This window comes from Octopus bimaculoides, chromosome 1 (genome assembly GCF_046866305.1).
Source record: "Octopus bimaculoides isolate indiv1 chromosome 1, ASM4686630v1, whole genome shotgun sequence".
NCBI classification, from domain to species: domain Eukaryota; kingdom Metazoa; phylum Mollusca; class Cephalopoda; order Octopoda; family Octopodidae; genus Octopus; species Octopus bimaculoides.
Genome location: NC_142928.1, coordinates 39,826,082 through 39,849,303, shown reverse-complemented (window position 1 = coordinate 39,849,303; position 23,222 = coordinate 39,826,082).

Below are 23,222 nucleotides of genomic sequence, written 5' to 3'. Positions count from 1 at the left end.
ATCCGGGCTATTATTATTATTGTTATTATTATTATTATTATTATTATTATTAGTATTATTATTATTTTATGTTTGACTTTTGTTTTGCATTTGTACAAGTTGGATCCAAGTCTCACCCAGAGACCTCAAGAGACAACAAGTTAGAAGTTCATGTAGGTGTTATGCCTAGGGCACCATATATTTGGATTTGTACAGTTTTGTTCAAGTGAATGTTTAAGAAACCATAAGAAAATTATGTGTTTGCTTTAAAATTTGAGATCACATAGACAGTATTTTACGTAGGATATTATTATTATTATTGTTATTATTATTATTATTATTATTATTATTATTATTATTATTATTATTATTATTATTATTATTATTATTCTGGCATTCAGCTTTCAAACCAATATTTTTCTCACTCACCGTAGGTACTCTCTCCTTGTATTTTCCTTCATGTCGTGGTGTTTGATTCTATTTGCTTCAAGTATTCACAAGTATTTTTAGCCTCCACCATTTCACCACTTGGCAACCATATGACTTCTGTCCTAACCAGCTTTCCTCATCTCATCACCATCGTAGCATATTATTATCATTATTATCATTGCCTTTGCACAGCTTCTAGCGTTGGAGATGTATAACAGTGTCAGCTGTTCCCTACCAGTGAACTAAGGTAACACGCTGTACGAAAAAGCAGCTTCTAATGTTAAGCCTGCTGTGTGATCTTTCCAATTTCAGGCTGTGTCCTCTCGTATTTCTGCCTTGGATGTAGTTGAATTGGGAGCGGTTGGTCAGGTACAGGCCATGCGTATACTTATACATGTTGAGCATATCCCGCCTGAGACGGCGATGTTCGAGACAAGGCAGGTTTAGAGCAGCCAAGCGCTCTGGGTATGGCTTTTCTTTCAAGGATACAATGAGTTTGGTGACACGCCTCTGAACATCCCCCAACTCGCAATACATTGCCTTATGCCGGGGTTGACGAACTGTGTGTCCATATTCAAGAATCGGGTGAACTAGAGACTTGTACAGCTGGACGAAAACAACAGGGGTGATGAAGTCAAATGGACGTCGGATGACTCCAAGGATTCTATTTGTTTTTGCAGTTGCTTGGTTTATGTGGTTCCTGAAGGTCAGCTCTTTGTCGATCAAGACGCCAAGATCCCCCTCCAGCTCACTTTCTGCTAGCTCCACCACAGTCCGTTCCCCCTGTGCATCCTGGCCTCTTATGTAGTATTTCCTGTCCGTCTTCAGGTTCCCCGCTCTCAAGACGGAACACATCTCAGGATGGAACCGCATTTGCCAGTTTGTCGACCACTCGTGAAGGCGATCCAGGTCGTCTTGCAGCGTTGCCATGGTCACATCAATGGCATTCCTTGCGAAGATCTTTGTGTCGTCAACAAATAACCTGACGTGGCTCTGGACATGCCGAGGCAGATCGTTTATATGCATGAGAAACAGTACTGGGCCAATGACACTGCTTTGTGGGATGCCACTTGTCACCTCTCCCCTCCCTGACATCACGCCGTTGACACAGACTCGTTGTGACCTGTGGCTCAAGAAGTAACGGATCCACTGAAGGACATTTCCCTTGACACCGTGAGCTTCTACTTTGGCTACAAGCCTACAATATGGGACGCTATCGAACGCTTTCATATAATCCATGTAGATCGCATCGACTCCTTCCCTGCATTCAAGGCATCCGTCCAGATGTTAAGAACGTCAAGCAGTTGCATCACACATGATCTCACCTTTGTGAACCCATGCTGTTCTTGGTTGATGAGGTCGTTTCGCCGCAGGTGTTCAATGATGTGCTCACGAACAAGCACCTCCATCACCTTGCACAGTACGCATGTGAAGCTTACTGGCCTGTAGTTGTTGACCGCAAAACGGGTCCCTTTCTTGAATATGGGGTGACGTTAGCAGTTCTCCACTCATCTGGGATTTTGCTTGTCTCCATTGATTTTCTGTAGACATTTGTGATTGGCAGAGCGAGTACATTCGAGTACATCATTTTATCTCTTTCAATGATACCCAACGTTTTATATCCTTCCTCTCTGATTTACTTTATAGTTTCACCACTTTCCAGTTTGATTCTGTGGCTTTTACTGATCTTACCCCGTTTTGAAAATTATTATTCTACATTTCTCGATCTCAAATTCCATGCCAATATCTGCACAGTTGCCGTCAAACTCTCAATTTCTTTCTCAGTGTTAGCGAATAGCTTTAGGTCATCCATAAACCACAGATTGTTAACTTTCACCCTGCCTAGCATGTACTCCTATGCATCTTTCTTAAAACGTTCGTTAGTAACAGTATGCAAACAACAAATTGGAGAGGTGACAGGCTGTCTCCTTGAAAAATTCCTCTCCCAGCTTTATCTCCCCATGCTGTGAGTTCAGTTTGCCACGTTGTCATAGAGTTTTGTATTAACTTCAGGATATTGTGTGAGACCTTAAGCAGTTTAAAGCATTCAATAATTCACGAGTGTGGGACCATGTCATATGCTTTCCTGTCGTCCACCCATTCCCTCGCCAAATTTGTGTCTCTTCTTGCAATCAGTCAGGATAGTCTTATCGATTAGTAATTGATCCTTCGTTCCTCTGCTCTTTTGTCTACACCCTTTTTGTTCCACTGGTAGTAGATCGTTCTCATCTAAGTACTTATAGATGCTGTTTGATATGATGCTCGTCATCAGCTTCCACATCAGTGACAAACAAGATATCGGTCGGAAATGACTGCCACATTCCCTTTATTTGGGTCCTTCTGGCATAATAACGCTCTTCCTTTTGTCATCCAGGCCGGTACTTGGATGCCACTATTCAGTATTTCGCCCAGCTGTCTCGCAATTCTCTTGTGCAGAGCCGACAAATTTTTAAGTCAAAAGCCCTGAACCCCATCTGGGCCAGGCGCTTTTCAGTTAGGAATTTTCATACACTGATCTCTATCAATTAGGAAGCATTTTTTTCTTGACAATCTCTGACAACTATATCCTGTCTATTAGTCCTGATTTCTCTATTCGTATGTATTGGCATATACCAGAATATGGTTGCTTTCTCATTTTCTGAGACCTTTTCTGGAGTGTGCTTATGCCTTTTTTTTCTGTTGTCATTCCATAGTGTTGGCATAGCTACCGGATTATATCGGCCCCAACTCTGTTGGGCAGCCACAGACAATATGATTTATTGTTTCATCTCATTGTATTTATTTTCATTATGTGTTTTTGGTGAATTCTGGTGGCAAGGTTTTACTCTTGTGCTGCAATTAAAAATCCTTCAGTCTCTCCTTTGAGTCCTGAGCTTCTCAGCCATTGTTGAGATTTTGCATTGTCTATTTTTTACTGTTTAGTTTAGCCGTAAGGGGTTTGCTTGCTACGTTTTATCACGATACTTTGTTTGGATTTTAGTTGTTTTACATCTTTTATTGTCTCTTCTTTTTCTTCATAGTTGTCAGGTAGAATGATTTCTTTCTTGTATTTTTCAGCTTCTTCAAAGACAAAAAACAGTTTTTAGTTTCGCTCGTATTTTGTGGCTATTTGTACCAGTTTTCCTTGCGTCTGGATTAGGTATTTCTGTAATCCTATGGTAGGTATTTTATAATAGTTTTCTAGTTGTATAAGGCCTCAACCACCTTCAAATTGTTGTATATATAACCTTTCTATGTCAGATTTTGGGTGGTGCATCCTAAATACTGTAATTCTTTGTCTTGTTTTCCTGTATAGTTTGGTTAGATCATTTTGAGTCTAATTAAAAATATTGTTGCTGTAACTCATAACTGGGACAGCTAGAGTGTTGATGCCTATTATCTTGTTATTCACATTGAGTTCTGTTTTCAATATTCCTCTTACACGTCTATAGTATTCCTTTTTTATCTTCTTGTTTATTTGTGCGTGTTGTACTGTATCTAGTTCATTGATTCCTAAGTATTTGTATGTCTGGCTTTGGTCTAATTCTCTCATTTCAGTTGTTTTATCATATGTGATATTGTTACTCTTAACTAATTTTCCTCTTTTCAAGGTTGCTTTGGTACATTTTTCTAAGCCAAATTTCATGTTTGTTTCTTTGGTAAATCAATGCACTGTCTGTAGTAACGTTTCCAGCTGTTTGACATTTGCAGCATACAGTTTTAGATCATCCATATACAAGAGATAGTTGATTACTTTACTGTAGCAGCTGTATCCACATCCAGTTCTGTTTAGTATGGTATTATTTTTATGATTATTATGATTATTATTAATATTCGCAGCAGCAGAAGCAGCAGCAATAGCACTAGTAGTAGTAGTAGTAGTAGTAGTAGTAGTGGTAGTGGTAGTGGTAGTGGTAGTAGTAGTAGTAGTAGTAGTAGTAGTAGTAGTAGGAGGAGGAGGAGGAGGAGGAGGAGGAGGAATGAAAATCAACTCTGTAATATGAAGTAAAGTTTTCTAAATAAAATTCTGTGAATTGGATTGTTAGCTAACTAATCGGTCTATTCTTCCTGCTACTCTCTAAATATATGTACATTATATCTCTGGGCAAAAAACCTTATTACATATGCCTTTAACCATGTTGCTTAAGTAAATGATGGCCTTTGCTAAATAATTTCATTGAATTAATTGCCCAAACTAAAAAAAACAAATAGATGTATATATTAAAAGGGTAAGTAAAATACATTTCAAAGATATTTCAAAAAGTGAAATATCATATATTGGTTTCAAATTTTGGCACAAAGACAAGTTTGGTGGAAGTGGATAAGTTGATTACCTTGATTACAGTCCTCAATTGATCCTTATTTTATCAACCTCAACAGGATGACAAGCAAAGGCGGAATTTTAGTGCAGGGTTTAAATATTGATGATAATGATGATGATGATGATGATGATGAATTTAAAGATGGACGTAAAGTATTTTGCCTGGAATGTTAACGATTCTGCCAGTTTGCCACCCTTTGAAGTGCTACATATAACAACTATTTTATACAGAAATCTGTTATTTTTGAGGATATTATTTATATATATGTATATAAATTAAGAATTTCTACACTAAATCGTTTTGGAAAATATTCTATCAAATTCAAGCACAAATCTACTTAAAATCCAGGAATGGGACAATGGTGATTCTATCTGTTTTCAAGAGTTTTATATAAATTATATAAATTGAATCACTAATTCAATTTTAAAGATTCTGAAGATAAATTTGTATTCACTAGCATTAAAGTGATAACAGGTTACAATATTCTTATTGCATTTAATAAAACAACTATTGTTTGCTGCAAATTCTTTAAACAGCAAGGAAATTATATTAGAATATATTTGATTCATTATGATTTAAACTCACAAGCATTTGACTTTAATACTTTCATAATATCAGAAAATGGCACTATAATTAATTTAGGAAAGATTTTACAGGAGCATGAACTTGAAATTATATTAGTTCAACCTAATAAATTCTGTTGTTGAGAGAAACTGGTGTAAAAATTGAAATTCTTTTAAGTACATTTTTTTTGTTTAAATAGCTTAACATAACAGCTAATTACCTTAAAATTATCTTTATGCATCTTTTTCTTTAACTCTTTAAATTTGGTTTTAGTGAAGTAGAAATGAAATATTCTTTATCAACTTTGTTTTCTATGTCCTTGTACTTCTCTTTATAAAACGAGCACAGATCATTTTGTGTAAATGTCAAGAAAACTAGATGAAATGGTGAAATAAATAATAAGGCATATAAAATCACATGTGTTAAATGTTGGTCTTGTAACAAAAACAGGTAAATTATAAACTTGTTAAAATGTTTCAGCATTTCTAAATGCTTTATTTTCTTTATAAAAGAAAATTCCTATTTCATATAACTCAAATATAATAAGTTATTTTACCAGCAGTCAAATAAGAAAATAATATATTTTGAATATCTAACCTAATACAAATAATAACATGATGGTTAGTGTTACTATACAGCTGATAAATCTTTTTTTCAACAAACTAGAAAAATATTTTGATATCCTCTTTTAAAGTATGAGCACAAGGTCGTTTATTGATTTCTTTCTGATGTTGTAATGCCATTCTCCTGTAGTACTACATAAATTAAAATCGAAGAATATTCTAACCGGGTTTGAATTCAAAACATAAAGGACTTATAAAATGTTAAAAATTGTGTTGCATATATCTTTCCCTGCTACATTGTTAATACAATAAATAAACAGCTATTTGACAGTTGGATACTTTTCATATGGTCATTTACCATACAAGGAGTTGGATATGTACTTTAACCAAAATTATCTTGCAATATAAATTTTATGGCAACTTATAAAATAAAATGCATTACAGTTTATTTTAACATTCAGAGATGATATAGCAGGGGGCTGATGGAATCATTAGAATGTTAGGTAAAATGCTAAGTGTCATTTCATTCATCTTTACATTCTGAGTTCAAATTCTGCTGAAGTTGCCTTTGCCTTTCTTCCTTTCAAGGTCGATAAAATTAAGAACCAGCTGGTCACTGGTGTTGATGTTATCAACTTACTCCTCCTTGGAATTTGCTGGTTTTCTGCCAAAATTTGAAACCATTATTAAATTCAGAGATAATAATATCTCTTGGAAAATATGTAACATGTTTTGCATATAAAAATTAGAAAGGCAAATTGCAATTTCAAATCATTGGCTATTTGGGAATAATCTTTTACATCTTAATCACCAAATTTAGACAAGTTCATTGTAATCATTCTATATAATATTTAATTATTGCTTCAATTATTGCTTATTAACGAAATAAATATGTTTATATAGCAAAATCAATTTGATGTACACTGCCAGCCATATTTTAAACATATCCATTATAGTAAGATTTAAAGCACTTTTTTCTTATCAAAGATATGAAATCTTCAGAAGGATAATGTAACTCATAATGTTAACTTCCTGAGGAGTGTGTTCACATATGATTTATAAAATTTTATTTTTAAAACTAGAAAGATGAAAAAGCAACATACAATAAATAGTATAACAGCTATTAGGAGATATATTGTGCAGAGGTAATCAAATGTTATATATAAACTAAGCAATTGGCAAAGCCTCTGCATAGAAAAAATAGTGACTAAATTTCTATCAGCCTGGTGGAAATATTGACTAAATCTCTCTTAAATAAAATTCTATCCTTTTTAAGAAAAAATATGTATGTATTAGATAATATAGTGAAGGGCACAATGCCATAATATTCAACAAGGATATTGATGAAAGAATAGGAAAATGAGAGTTCAAGAATAAAACCGGATAGAGAAATCTCTCTGTGGGAAATAGATGCACAGGAAGGATACAAAAAAATAGTTCTGTTGGGAAATATAAAACATATGATAGATACCTTTGGCAATTGCTAATAAACATGTACAACATACTCTCTCTCTCTCTCATACTCTCACATGTACATATGTACACACACACACACACACACACACACACACACACACACACACACACACACACATTAACAAATGTGTACATACATATATATAAATATATATGAGTCTGTACATATATATATATATATAATATATATATTTATATATATATATATATATATATATATATATATATATATATATATATATATATATATACACATATACACATATATATACATATATATATATATATATATATATATATATATATATATATATATATATATATATATATATATATATATATATATATATATATATATATATATGCATACATATACATACATAGATGTAGATAGAAACTCCATATAATGTGCCTAGTGCTAGCTATAGACATATTAGAGGTGCAGTAGAATGAAAGGAAGGTTATCAGAGGGAGTAATATTTGTACATAACAGGTGTCCTGGAGCATGTTCCAAAACTATAGCTACTAGAAAAAGAATAGAATGGAGAAAGTTCAGGGAATTATTACCTGTATTAATAAAAAAAATGTTTCTCCCTCAAAGTGACAGGCAGATTATATGACGCTTGTGACAAACAACTACTCTACAATGGCAGTGAGTCTTGGAGCTTGAATGCAGAAGACATGCAATGACTTGAACAGAATGTAGCTAGTATGCTCTGATAGATATACAACGTTGGTGTGCATGTACAATAACGGGCAAATGTGATGAGAAAAAAACCTGAGTATAAGAAGAATCAGATGTAGCGAAGAGGAAAGAGGACTGCACTGGTATAAAAATGTGATGCATATGGACGAAGATAGCTTTACTTCTCCGTGTTCGCGACCTCACCTCGTTTAAGCTTAGCAGCCCTTCCTGTTTGTTTTCACCGTCCTGTTTGTGTTAACGATTTTTACCCTCCGCAAAATCCCAAATTTTATTTAATTTGCTTTGCGGGAGCAACTGTTTTATCGAAGGCGTATCTTGTCGTGAATTGCTCGAAATACGGATTAGAAAAACAGCCGCCAACTGATGAAGGGTCGTTCTGCGTGTTGCGTGAAATGTAGCTTACCAATGTGACGTACCCACAACTAGCCATATAAAATCCTATATAGGAGCCACGAAAAATCAAATGATATTTAGGTATAACGCACACCAATCTAGCTTCAGCAATAGGAGCAAGGCAAATTCAACAGGGCTTAGTAGCTATATCTGGGAGCTTAAGGAGAAAAAATAGAATATAGATTAGAATGGCGCATACTCGAAAAAATAACTTCTTACAACTCTAGCAATAGAAGGTGCGATCTCTACTTAACCGAACGCCTGGAAATTCTAACGGCTAAACCGCCTCTTCTTAATAGACAATAGGAGAAGTGTTTTTTGTCTACATATAGGCCTCTTTGTCTTTTCCAAGTATCGGTAAACCCGCTTGACCCTGTACAAATCCTAGGCTAGCTTCTTCATCTAAATAATCCCATTTAGCCGGGAACCACTCAAACTACTTACACTCAAACATTCATCTCCCATCTCCCACTCGCTTTACACACCCCATAATAAAATATTTTACACCTACACAGAGCTTCTTCCATTACTACGAACTTCCCACAACTTTAATTCCAAAAGACACATAAATTCCTTACTCACCTCGGACTGAATAATCCCGATAGAGTTAGCCCCCTTTTCACCATGAATTAGAGTTAACCCCTTTCTTTACAGCGCCGGTGAAAAGTCTAGCCAGAATAAGCACGTGGAAATATATGCGCTTACTTAAACTTGGGACTACAGATCAAAATAACCTCCATCCTACATCGACTTCGCAGCAGAATTATCAACTATGAAATCTACTATAATGTAAAACTCACCATTCTTTGTCTTTATTCTCGTTACTAATGGATCCCTATGTCTTTCCTCTTCTTACCTCTACATATGACTCTGCATTCTGATGATGTCTACCACTACAACTGGTAAACAGAAACTATCGTAAATGTACTATTACTACCACTTTTCTTTATTAATTAATTAAATTAATGGCTTACTAGCGCAAACGACCAACCTCTTCCTGTTATTTCCTCCATTTTCTTCTTATATATATATATATATATATATATATATATATATATATATATATATATATATATATTATTATTATTATTATTATTATTATTAGTAGTAGTAGTAGTATCATTATTTAAACATTACAATACATGTATTAAAGCGCTCCTAATAGTTTCAAATGTTGGGAGAACTCAAACATATTCTTCAGGCACAAACCACGTATCATAAGGAACTAAAAATTTAAATAACGCGATGGAGCGGAGAAGGTAGCATACAGAAAACGCAGACAGTGAACAACGGAAAATGAAACTAACGTGTTAAAAGGCAAAAAGAGCACAGATCCTGTTCATATCTAAGATCCCTAACTCTCTACTGAACTCTAGGTCAAACATTTCCAGTGGTTGCATGCATATGTATAACTATATTTTGTAGAATTGGAAAATTTCGCCTATTCCTAACTGGCTTAATATCTTTCCACCCTTATTATTTAAGGCCTAAGTAGGAGGATAGCACGTTTTACCTTTTGACACTTTAGTTTCATTTTCGTTGTTTACTGTCTGCATTTTCTATATGTTGCCGTCTCAGCTTCATCGCATTTCTTCTATTTATTCAATTCTTTTTTAGTTCGTTATGATATGTGGTTTGCGCCTGAAGAATATGTTTGAGTTCTCTCAACATATGAAACACTATTAGTAATACTTTAATATATATATTATGACCTTTAAATAATAATATTTATCTCTCACCAGATGAAGTACTTTTTGTTGAAATTTCTATCGTGCTTCAGTACAGTACACAAATTAAATTGTTTTCGTGGAGGGTAGTGGCGGTCGGAAAACAAGACAGGAAAACGAAACGGTGAAATAAACAAACAAAAAAGCTATACAGTCAGACGTGAAGTGTGTATGTCTTGAACGCTGTGAAGCACGTACAGGAGGGGCAAAGAAGTACGTGCGAGCTTGGTCGCACAGTATCCAATATCATGATGTTATGATTGAAGATATTGTGGGTACCTGAGGTTTGTACTGTCTGTCAGGTCACAACAAGGATCTCAGACAGTACTTTATGCAACATGTGTGCAGTTCCAAGTGATGCCGATTTTTACAATACACAAAGATCGTAGGCTATTTCTAAAGATTCCAGATGTTTTATCTGGTTGGGTGGTATTGAACCTGATGCTCTGATGACAATAGAGACAACCATTATGTTTGACTATCGTAACTGCTTCATCTTAGCGACCTCAATTCTCAGACCTCCATGTTTATCAATCTTTTCACTTTCTTTCTTTCTTTCTTTCTTTCTTTCTTTCTTTCTTTTTTTCTTTCTTTCTTTCTTTTTTCTTTCTTTCTTTGTTTTTTTCTTTCTTTCTTTCATGATAATATGTTGATCTCCTGGCACTGTCACGTCGATTATTGGGCATTCTTTTTTGTCCCTACTAAAAGTTGCTATATCCAGCCTTTGGTGCTCTAACACCGTATCTGACTGGAAGTCAAAGTCCCAAAGGATTTTTGCCTTTCCCTTTTCGTCCATTACCTTTTCTGGTGTATGTTGGTACCAAGTACCTGTTATCTTGTATGCATACTTCTGGCATAATAGCCAGTGAAGGTTTTAGGTTACCTTGTGTCTGCATTTGTACTCTTTGGATGTTTAGTGGATTTTTGAATTAGTGGTGTGGTGGCATCTGGGTGACATCCCCACCTTTCGGCTTTCAGATAACTACCATCTGAATGAGTGGTACATGAGATAAACAACTAGATTACATAGCACCAGTAATCTTGCTCTCTCTCTCTCCAGATATATGTGTGTGTGCGTGTAATTCTCTGTCACATTTGTAATTTGTGTTTATACCAGTAATAGTTTATAGCTAGGATATCATTAATTATCTTGGTGATTTTGAATAAACATTCCTCTAAATTTAATTTATATCGATTTATATTAATTATGTATTTTAAATGTGCATGAATAAAATATGATGTTTATTCTTAATGAAACAGCTGTTGAAAGTAATTGATTTATCATCTATATCAATATGTATTCTCTCTCTCTCTCTCTCTCTTACCCTTTATATATATATATATATATATATATATGTATATATATATATATATATATATATACTCATATGCATACACACACACATATATATTCTATGTATATAATATTAATGAAATCAATCATAACAATGAAATAGAAATAGCAAATATTGTAAGAAGTAGCTATAATAATATTGTTGCTTCGTCCTTGGTCATAGAGATTATACATCTGACTGAGCAGACCCATTATCACAGGTTTTTCAGTGATGATTATTTCATTTTTTTGCTGGCAATGCACACCTAAGATTTAATAATCCAAAGTATACGTCTCTCTTTTGTATGGCTCTGGTTAGAGCGTCGAGCTTACGATCGTGAGGTTGTGAGTTCGAATCTGGGACCGGGCTGCGTGTTGTGTTCTTGAGCAAGACACTTTATTTCACATTGCTCCAGTTCACTCAGCTGTAGAAATGAATTGCGACATCACAGGTGCCAAGCTGTGTTGGCCCCTTTGCCTTTCTCTTGGATTACACTGGTGGCATGGAGAGGAGACGCTGGTATGCATGGGTGACTGCTGGTCTTCCATAAACAACCTTACCCGGATTTGTGCCTGGGAGGGTAACTTTCTAGGTGCAATCCTATGGTCAATCATGACCGAAGGGGGTCTCAGCAATCTTCTCTCTTTCCAAGATGGTAGGGTAGAATTTGAGAGAGATTTAGCTTTTATTTCTAGCAGATCAAACAACTATGCAAAGGTTTCTGTGTTGGCTTGTGATGACGATGTTGATATTTATGGTAAAATAAAACAGTAACCATCATTATGCTAAACATGATTCCCCTACTTCATCAATGTGGGTATTGTTGTTTAGCTAAAAGTCTTTTTAATAAAATCCAAGACTACATTACCCTATGTATCTTTTTCTTACTTAAATGGTTAGGATGTCAGTTGAGGGAAGTTGGCTGCTGTTTCTAGCAGGTCAAGTGGCCATATAAATATTTAATATGAGAGGAGTGACAGAAAGTGATCAAAGTTTAAATGGGAGATAAACGCAAAATAATACAAGCTCCATTTATTCAAGTTAGAATATATTCACCAAATGTTAGAAAGTAGTAGATAACAGCAATAAAATTTAACTGAAAATAAAACACTTAAGTTAAGGAAACACTTATCTTCTTATACATGGACATGGTAAATCTTTCATTCTTATCAATATTGCAATATTTGAATCCAACATTAGGAAGAGTGGTGAGGGGAAAGGAAATCTTTTTAAAAAAATGTCACCAAGGGTGCTAATTTGCTTTTCTTTAGCCAACTACTGTATGAAAAAAACATTATGGTTCTACATTTGAAACATAACTGGAAAAGTAATGGCAAGGCCTAACTTATTTATTGCAGTAGATCAAAGAAGGTTTTCATGTCTTGTCAAGTAAAAGAAATTCTTTGACTGTCAGCCTAGCCATGAAGATAAGAGACTATCATTTATTTCTTTTTAAAAAGCTATGTATCAACACACATGAACACAAATAGGTACACATACACAATGATTAAATATATAAAGGTTTTATAAGACATGCATATATCTACACATGTGTGTGCATGCACATGTGCATAAAAATATGGATATACATTACACACATGCATACACACAATATTTATATACATGTATGCATGCATGAAAACACACACACACACACATGTAGATAGATAGATAAATAGATAGACAAATAGATAGGCAGATAGAGATATGGATACACACCATACTTATATATTCATATATAAATATATCTAGCTATGAATACTAAATATGTGTGTCTGTGTGCATACATATGACTGTGTGTATAAATACACATACATATGTATATCACATAGAAACATAGATACAAACATACATACATACAAACGTGTGAATATATCTATACACTCATGCACAAACACATACACTCTTATATATAATATGTATAGATGTAAATCAATATTTCTACTTGTATGTGTGTGTATCTTTTTTTTTATATATATGCAAATATATGACTACAAACATACAAATATGTGTGTGTTTCAGTGAATTTACCAAGTTACAGATGAATAACTGGGGCTGAATGGAACCAAGCAGAGGAACTATAATGCTAGCTATTGAAGACAGATAAACAGAGAATTTTAAGCATGTGTCTGCAATATCAAAGAATGAATCTAGTTATCAATAATATTAAAAATTGGTATCGGAATTCTGTATCTTTCATAATAGTTTTTACTTATTTTAGAGAGTAATAACAACTTTGCAACTTTTTAAAAGAAATACCAGTGAGTTCTATATACGAAAGCCATATACTACATAATATTTTCAATAATTTTTTCATTGATGTATATGACAGGAATATTGACAAGTATCCTTCTATGAAATATTAGTTACAGAAATTTTACCTACATTCTATTTTTCTTAAAAGTTTTATATGCTTCTTTATGGGTTTTAAAAGAAATTCTCTACAAATTCTCTCTAGCCAAAATTATAAATTGCCTGCTGGGACAAATATCAGTTATCTTAATCTAATTTTTCATTTTTCTATTTGGAAATTTATTGTGAGGTTCACTAATAATTAATATTATCATTATCATCCTCCTCCCTGTCATGATCATTATTGTAATCATTGTTAACCACCTCTTTCATGCTGAATCAAGCCAATAGATGAGTCTATGTATTCATCAAATCATTTGGAAATAACAGTTAAATTTCCTTCCATGCATGTCCTACTGTTGCAAAAAGAAAATAAAGAGGTGTTAAATTACGCAAATATAAATATGAAAGGAAAAAAATATAACAAGAGATACAAATAGTTAAAAATGTCTTAGATCATAGGTCTACTTGATCATGGCTGACCTGAAGCTAAACAACATACCAAATTGATAATTATATTTATTTCATAATACATAAACGAAACTGATTATTAATATTGTTGTTTAACCAAAGGTCAGTGTACACAACGTAGACCCATGTCCAAAAGTGTACAAGACATAGTCATTTTATGTTTGTGAGTCATTGTGTATGTAGATCTACATTATCAAAAATGTCCCTTTCTAAGACAGTAGAGTGTGATTTGAAGGAGATTTGATTTCTATTTCTAGCATGCCAATGAATCAGATAGATGTTCCTTTAGAGTGGCAGCAAAGCAAAAAGGATTTCAGAGAACGAAGCTCTATCATCCATTCAAAGTGGATCATTAATTTTATATAAAAGTTTAATCACAAGTAAGCTGCAAAAATTAGCTGGTATCAGAATTTTTAATTAATGAACACCAATATAGAAAGGTGATGTGAAAGATAATACATAAGTGAAGAAGTTTGATAAATTTAAGTGCAATATTGGCTTCAAATTCAAGTACAATATTGGCTTCAAATTCTGCCTCAAGGTCAACAATTTTGGGAGAGGGGCCAAGTCAATTACATTGATCCCAGTGTTTAACTGGTACTTATCTTATCAACCCCTAGATAAAGGCAAAGTTGACCCTGCAGCATTTAAACTCAAGGTGTAAAATTGGAAGACATACTGCATAGCATTTTTCTCAATGTGGTTATGGCATTGTCAACTCACTGCCTTAACTTTAAGTGTAATATTATTTGTATCATAAAGGTGGTGCGTTAGCAGAATCATTAGCAAAATGCTTAGTGGTATTTCATCCCTCTTAGCATTCTGAGTTCAAATTCTGCCACGGTTGACTTTACCTTTCATCTTTTCAGGTTAATAAATAAGAACCAGTTGATGGCTGAGTCAATGTAATCGACTTACTCCTTCCCCAAATCGTGCCGGTGGCACATAAAAGCATTCACTATACTCTCAGAGTGGTTGGTGTTAGGAAGGGCATCCAGCTGTAGAAACTCTGCCAAATCAGATTGGAGCCTGGTGTAGCCACCTGGTTCACCAGTCCTCAGTCAAATCGTCCAACCCATGCTAGCATGGAAAGCGGACGTTAAACGATGATGATGATGATGATGATGCGTCAAAATTTGTAACCAGTTTTATCTGTATCATTACTTTAACTTAAAATGTGAGTTGGATGAAACAATAACTGAGTTCTGTAAATATTGCACCTCACAAACAAAATAACGGAGTATCAATCAGTTGCTGAGGACATAAACACATATAGCAATTACAATATGGCAGATACAATAAAATATTGCACAGAAACTGCTAACTTCACTTGCTAATTTATTATTTGGTGTCAAAAATTTCCTTACACTTTCTCTGACCTAGCCACTTATGTAGTCATTGATGTTCTTGGTGTTGGCATAGCGGAGATAAATTTCTCATCACTCTCCCAGAGTCTTCCATAAGAAGGCTCATTCTGGTCATTTCCAACATAGTAGAGTCCTTCCAAATTACAAGTGAGTTCCCTATAGGTTTGCTATAGTGCTTGGGAAGACCCATCAAGTCAAGTGAGATCATAGTTGAGGCCGATGCCAGTATCACGTAACCCTTCAAATGTTGGGTGATATGCTGTGCTTGAGAAGACCTGTAAAGGTCTTGAGAAGTCCTGTAAAGCCAAGTGAAATTCATAGTCATGGCTGATGCCAGTGCCACCTGATTGGCACCTGTTCTGGTGGCATGTAAAAAGCACCATTCGAGCATTGGGCCTAATGGAGGCAGTGGCAGGTGACTGAGACCTTTGGCAATATACAGTACTTGTGTAGAGCTGCAGAGCCAAGTGAGATCATAGATGTGGCTGATGCTGGTGTCATGTCAATGGCACCTGTGCTGGTGGCACGCAAAGAGCACCCACTACACTCTTGGAGTGATTGGCATTACGAAGGGCATCCAGCCATAGAAACCTTACCAAATCAGATTGGAACCTGGTGCAGCTCCCTGGCATACTAGTTTTCATTCAAACCGTCCAATTCATGCCAGCATGGAAAACAGACATTAAACGATGATGATGGCGATGATGAGTGAAGTATGTATGGTTTTGGTATTCTATGTATAAAAGAATCTCTTATAAATTATCATGACTATTTTCTTCAGCTATTATGGCTTTAAAATTGCAATTACAATTACATTCAGCAAAGATTAATTTATCATTTCATTGGGCTTTTGGAAATGTGCAGGTAAAAGGTATTGTCTGTGTGACTTTATTTGAGTTTCTAGACCGTTTTGATGCTTTGTCAAAAGTTGTACAATTTTGTTCATTGTCTATCACTCTAGACCCAATATTCACAAATAAACCAGCTTTACTTGATACCCCTTTGTTAGGAAATATTTGAATTCCCTTATGCACAATTCATAAATTTTACTATATTATGTTTTGATGGAATGTCAAATTATCTGATCTTGCTTTGCTGTCCATTTTAATTCACTGGCTGGTAACTTTTAAACTGAATAAATTGCTGCACGATCTAAAATCCTTTGATCAATTTAGAAGTTATGTATAGACATTTATAAATATAAATACATGTATGTGTGTAAACACGCACAGTCACATATAACATCAACCACCACCTATTCCCAGCATGTTATCTGAAAAAGATACAAGGGACATAACTGTTTTTATAGATAAGTAGCTCTTATCATAACAGTCTATGCTGTGGCCTCTGATTATATATTTACGGCAGATTAATCGAAGTTTATCACATGTATTGATTACCTTTTATTTTGTTCAATGCACTTTGGCCAAACATAATACCATATAGCTAAGTAACTGAACACATTATCAGTAATGCAGAAAATTGATTATAATAAAGAATATCCCAAAAGATATTAATAATATCTACATGAAGCAGTAAATGTAGTAATGGGAGGATGTTATCAAAAGAATGAGTTGAAAAGTTGACTTCTATGATACTATCAGCAGAAACTCAACAACAAAACTTTTGGAATTTAGAACACAAACACACCCACTTACTATGTTTTGAAGTCCTTGAACATTTTCCTATAGAGTTCATAGATATGGAGAGTAAATTAATATTTAAGCAAACCTAACTTAGATGTACAGATATATAATCGATAGTAAGACTAAAGCTAAATTGTTATAGGGCATCATAATCATCGTTTAACGTCCGCTTTCCATGCTAGCATGGGTTAGACGATTTGACTGAGGACTGGTGAACCAGATGGCTACACCAGGCTCCAATCTGATTTGGCAGAGTTTCTACAACTGGAAGCCCTTCCTAATGCCAACCACTCTGAGAGTGTAGTGGGTGCTTTTATGTGTTTGTGTGTCCATATGTGCATGCATGTGTTTCCCTGTGTGTATTTGTGTGTGTGCACCTGTGTATGTGCATATGCGTGAATATATTCATGTCTATGTTTATGCGATAATATTATAGTATAAGAGAAGGCACAACTCACTGAATCATTATCATGCCAGGTAAAATTCCTTGCAGCATGTCAGCTGTCTTTAGGTTCTGAGTTCAAATTTTACTGTCATCTTTGTTGTTCATCCTTTGTGGGTCGATAAAATAAATGTCAGCTTATTTATTACTGGAGTTGATGCTATCAACCTACTTCAACCTCAAAATTGCTTGCCATGTGCCAAAATTCAAAACCAATATTGTAATAAAATGCATATTTTCTTGTAACAGACACACTGATTTAATTCTAGAGTTTATTAATAATTATATTGTCGAAAAATTATAGTGGAATTAATTTGAAGCTACAAAAAGTAGTTTTTCCAACTTAATTTAATTTCATAAATAATAATGAAGATGGTAACATTAGTTACATAATTAACATGATATCCACAATTTTGAAGAAGACACTCTCAGTATATTGCGTAAATTAATTCTTTTGTAACACAACAAAATGTAATAGTGTCATTAGCTAGAATATTTTGGAAATTAATCATAGATCATATTATTCTTATTTCACATAGGTCAATGTAATTACATTACATTCATAAGAAGTTATATTTTTATCATATGTATTATTCGCTATATTTTAATCAAATTTCTAGTAATGTTCAATTGAAAATTAATATAAATTTAAATAAGTCTATGGTGCCATACAATGTTTTACAATTAACTATCAGCATACCAATTTAGTTAGTTTAGTTAGTTTAGTATTTATCTCTATTTTGTTAGTTGAGCTATAAAAGTCAGTGTGCCATAAATATTACATCATCCTTCATTGGTTTTAGAATTGCCAGGAGAAATGTGTTATATATGTAGATTTTTGTTACTTATGAAATAATAAACATGATTTTTATCATTATTATTTTATTTTATTTTCTAGAAAATTTTTACTGAATTGTAAAATATCGTAACCATATTTGTTAAATTAGTCAGAGATGGCATTTACTGCCATTGAAGACAGCTGGAAGAATTGAATCTAATATAGATAATTTGGTAAAAGAATTTAGTTGAATGATCACATTTATTATGGGAAGAACAAAACAAAGTATAAAAAATATAGCTGATTGTGAAACAACTTACTTGACTTTCTGGTATTTCAGTTTTTCCATATAATTTTCTATTGCTCTTAATCTCAGATTCTACATTTTTGACAAGATTCTTGAAAAATACTCTTTGATATTTATGAATTTATGTTGCAAGATTTCTGATGTGAAACCGTGTGATGAAACAGATATTGTTGCATTTCAGGATGGACTAAGTGGAGTAGGAGCACACACATAAATGAGTGAACCGATGCTAGCATGGAAAGCGGACGTTAAACAATAGGCGTAGGAGTGGCTGTATGGTAAGTAGCTTGCTTACAAACCACATGGTTCCGGGTTCAGTCCCACTGCATGGCACCTTGGGCAAGTGTCTTCTACTATAGCCCCGGGCCGACCAAAGCCTTGTGAGTGGAATTGGTAGATGGAAACTGAAAGAAGCCCGTCATATATATGTATATATATATATGTATGTGTGTCTGTGTTTGTCCCCCCAACATCGCTTGGCAACCGATGCTGGTGTGTTTATGTCCCTGTAACATAGCGGTTCAGCAAAAGAGACTGGTAGAATAAGTACTAGGCTTACAAAGAATAAGTCCTGGGGTCGATTTGCTTGACTAAAGGCGGTGCTCCAACATGGCCACAGTCAAATGACTGAAACAAGTAAAAGAGTATATAGTGTATGTGTTTATTTGGCAAAAAAAAAAAAAATAATAAATAAATAACCATCTCGAAATACAACTTTTTAATCATTAAATTGTTATGCTTGAACCTGATTCAGAAGCAAGGAGTTTTATAGCAGCCAAATAATAAAATAATGGAATACATCTCAGCATTTGTGCACTGATTCATTTGTCGTGAATAACTGTATCTTAGATAAATACTTAAATTCTTAGTTAAATATGACTCAACAAAATATCAGGGTCTTTTGTCATTACAGAGAAAATATGTTTTTGAATCAAGTGAAATATACTTGTGAAAATACATATATAACAGAATCAGTGTGATTAAAACTAAGCATGATACTCAGAATACAAAACAAATAATTTCCAGAAGCAGAAGCAATATAAATTATAAGAGATCATCTACAGAGTTATTCTTCCTGCTAGATAGAGCAGCCAAATCTACAGTAATCCACAGTCTATCAGCTTAAAAAAGAAATGTTGGATAACATGATCTTTTTTTCTGTAATTTAATTAAAAGACAAGGTGGTTATGGTTGGAATGACTTTGGACATAAGTTTGATTAATCAGAGTTGACCTGGTGTTAAACAACAACTACCACAAAAATCACCATGCTACCATGATAAGCTGAATTACCATCGTATTTCTCTGGAAATAAATATAGCATCTCTAAGGCATATCATCTAATGCAGAAACAACAGCAAAAAAAATGTGTTAGGTAACTTGAACATGAATTCTATGACTATATTGTATGAAATTACAGATGGCCTATAATGTAGATTCTCTGGTCTAAAAACTCTCATCCTCACATATATCCTTTGCAAAGCTTTTATCCTAAAACATTTATTTATGCCCCCTGGACAGGCAACACCTTATAAAATGTAGCAGGTAATGCATTTCATCACTGAATACTGAGAATACATACTATATATGACATAATAAACCATCAAAATTGAATTAAAGGATTTGTAACATCGTGTATACATATGTATGAATTTAGATAGACACTCAAGCACACAAGCACAAACAAATACACACACACACACAAGCATATATATGTGTACATATATATATATATATATATATATATATATATATGTATATATATATATATATATATATATATATATATATATATGTATGTATATATACATGTATCATCATCATCATCATCATTTAACGTCCACTTTCCATGCTAGCATGGGTTGTACGATTTGACTGAGGACTGGTGCAACCAGGTGGCTACACTAGGCTCCAATCTGATTTGGCTGAGTTTCTACAGCTGGATGCCCTTCCTAACGCCAACCACTCTGAGAGTGTAGTGGGTGCTTTTACATGCCACCTGCACATGAGCCAGTCCAGTGGCACTGGCAACGATCTTGCTCGAATGTCTTTACACGTGCCACTGGCACAGGTGCCATCACGATTTCGCTTTATATATATATATATATATATATATATATATATATATATATATATATATATAATAAAAATAACATATATATATATATATATATATATATATATATATATATATATATATATATATATATATATGCATATATACATACATATGTGTACAAACTTACATATACATGTATATACATATGCACTTTTTTGAAAAGAGAAAAGAAGTGAGAGGGAAAAAGCATGTCTACTCTTTTGAACGTCCATGCAGGAAAAGAAAGATGGTCACATGAGGTAAAGAAAAATGGACGTTGGAGCAACGAGAGAGAGAAAGAGAGGGAAAAGAGAAAGAGGGGAAGAGAGAGAGACAGATAGAAAACAGTGAAGGAGGGAAGGGAAGGAAAGGGAATTAGAAAAAGATGGAGGAAGAAAACAATATAAAGTAGAGAGTCACATCAAAACACGTGAAGATAAACTTACTTGGAAATGGATAACCTAAATGAGGAGTAGACAGACAGCCGACAACTGATGAATGGTCTTTTCTTTGTGTTTACTTGTCCTGTTTTCCATTTTTTCCTCGTTTACGAATTTAACTCATTTGTTTATGTATTTCATGTAACTTGTACCGTTGGTGATGTTATGTGCCCCTATATGCATGTATATATATGTATATATATATATATATATATATATATATATATATATATATATATAGATATATATGTGTGTGTGTGTGTGTGTGTGTGTGTGTGTGTGTGTGTGTGTGTGTGTGTGTTATTTATTATTTATTATTTAATTGAACACGACACATCCATTTCTAAGTATACACACACACACACACACACATATATGATAGATAGATAGATAGATATCAGAAATGTTAGCCTGCCATCTATCTCCAATGGATGATATTGTGTTGGGTCATACAAGTGGATTTTGGTCCAGCTCACCCATTTCTTTTTTTTCACTTTTGCTCCATATTTGCACTGAGTGTGATATTACATTTGTGTTTCTGTCAAGATAGTGGAATGGTTAATCAAAACTTGAAACCCAGATTAAGTTGCAAATTAAATTCATATATTTTTAATTTGCATTGAAGATTGTGCCAAGTCATTGGTGAAAGCTTGTATTTAGTCAATGATTTGTTAGAAATAACAGCTAAACTTTTCCTGAAGTCAAACGACATGGACTTAAACAAGCAAGGACACAAGAATTACATAGTCTTAGATAACCTTAAAATGTATAGTGAGAATACTTTTGACAATAATTTTATTATTTTGCATTGTTTCATGTCATCAGCTATGAATAATGACTCTGTCTTTCATAATCCTATAAAATTAATAGTTCTTATATATAAAAACAGAAAATTTACTGATGTGTGTAAAGCTTGGTCAAGCAAGTATTAGCAAACTAGAGTTACACAGAACAATGCTGAATAATATATACATGTATACAGCAATATTGGTTTCAACTTTTGGTACAAGGCCAGCAGTTTAGAGGACAGAGTTAGGTCTATTACATTGACCCCAGCGTTCAACTGGTACTTATCTTATTGACCCCAAAAAGAGGAAGGGTAAAGTCAACTTTGGTGGACTTTGAACTCAGAGCTTAATGACAGATAAAATGCCATTAAGCATTTAGCCCAGTGTGCTAACGATTCTGCGAGCTGGCCACTTTAAAACATATACAGTAATATCAACATGTTTGAGTACATTCAGACAGATCTTACCTTATATACATGTGTGTGTGTGTGTGTGGTGTGTGTCTGTGTGTATGTATGTGTCTGTGTACATGTGAGCGTGTGTGTGTGTATGTATATGTGTATGTGAGTGTGCATGCACATATGTGTGCATGCACATATGTGTGCATATGTGCGTGCACGTGTGTGCGCATGTGTGTGTGCTTGTGTGTATGTGTGCGTGTACGTGTCATGTGTGTGTGTATCTCCAGTGGATGATATTGTGTTGGGTCATACAAGTGGATTTTGGTCCAGCTCACCCATTTTTTTTCTTTTCACTTTTGCTCCATATTTGCACTGAGTGTGATATTACATTGGTGTTTCTGTCAATATCGTGGAATGGTTAATCAAAACTTGAAACTCAGATTAAGCTGCAAATGAAATTCATATATTTTTAATTTGCATTGAAGATTGTGTGTGCACGTGTGTGTGCATGTGTATGTATGCGTGTGTGTGTGTGTGCATGCACATGTGTATGCATGCGTGTGTACATGCGTGTGTGTGTGTGTGTCTGTGTGTTTGTGTGAGTGTGTGCACGTATGTGTGTATGTATGTATGTGTGTGTGTGTATTTAGAAAAATATTAC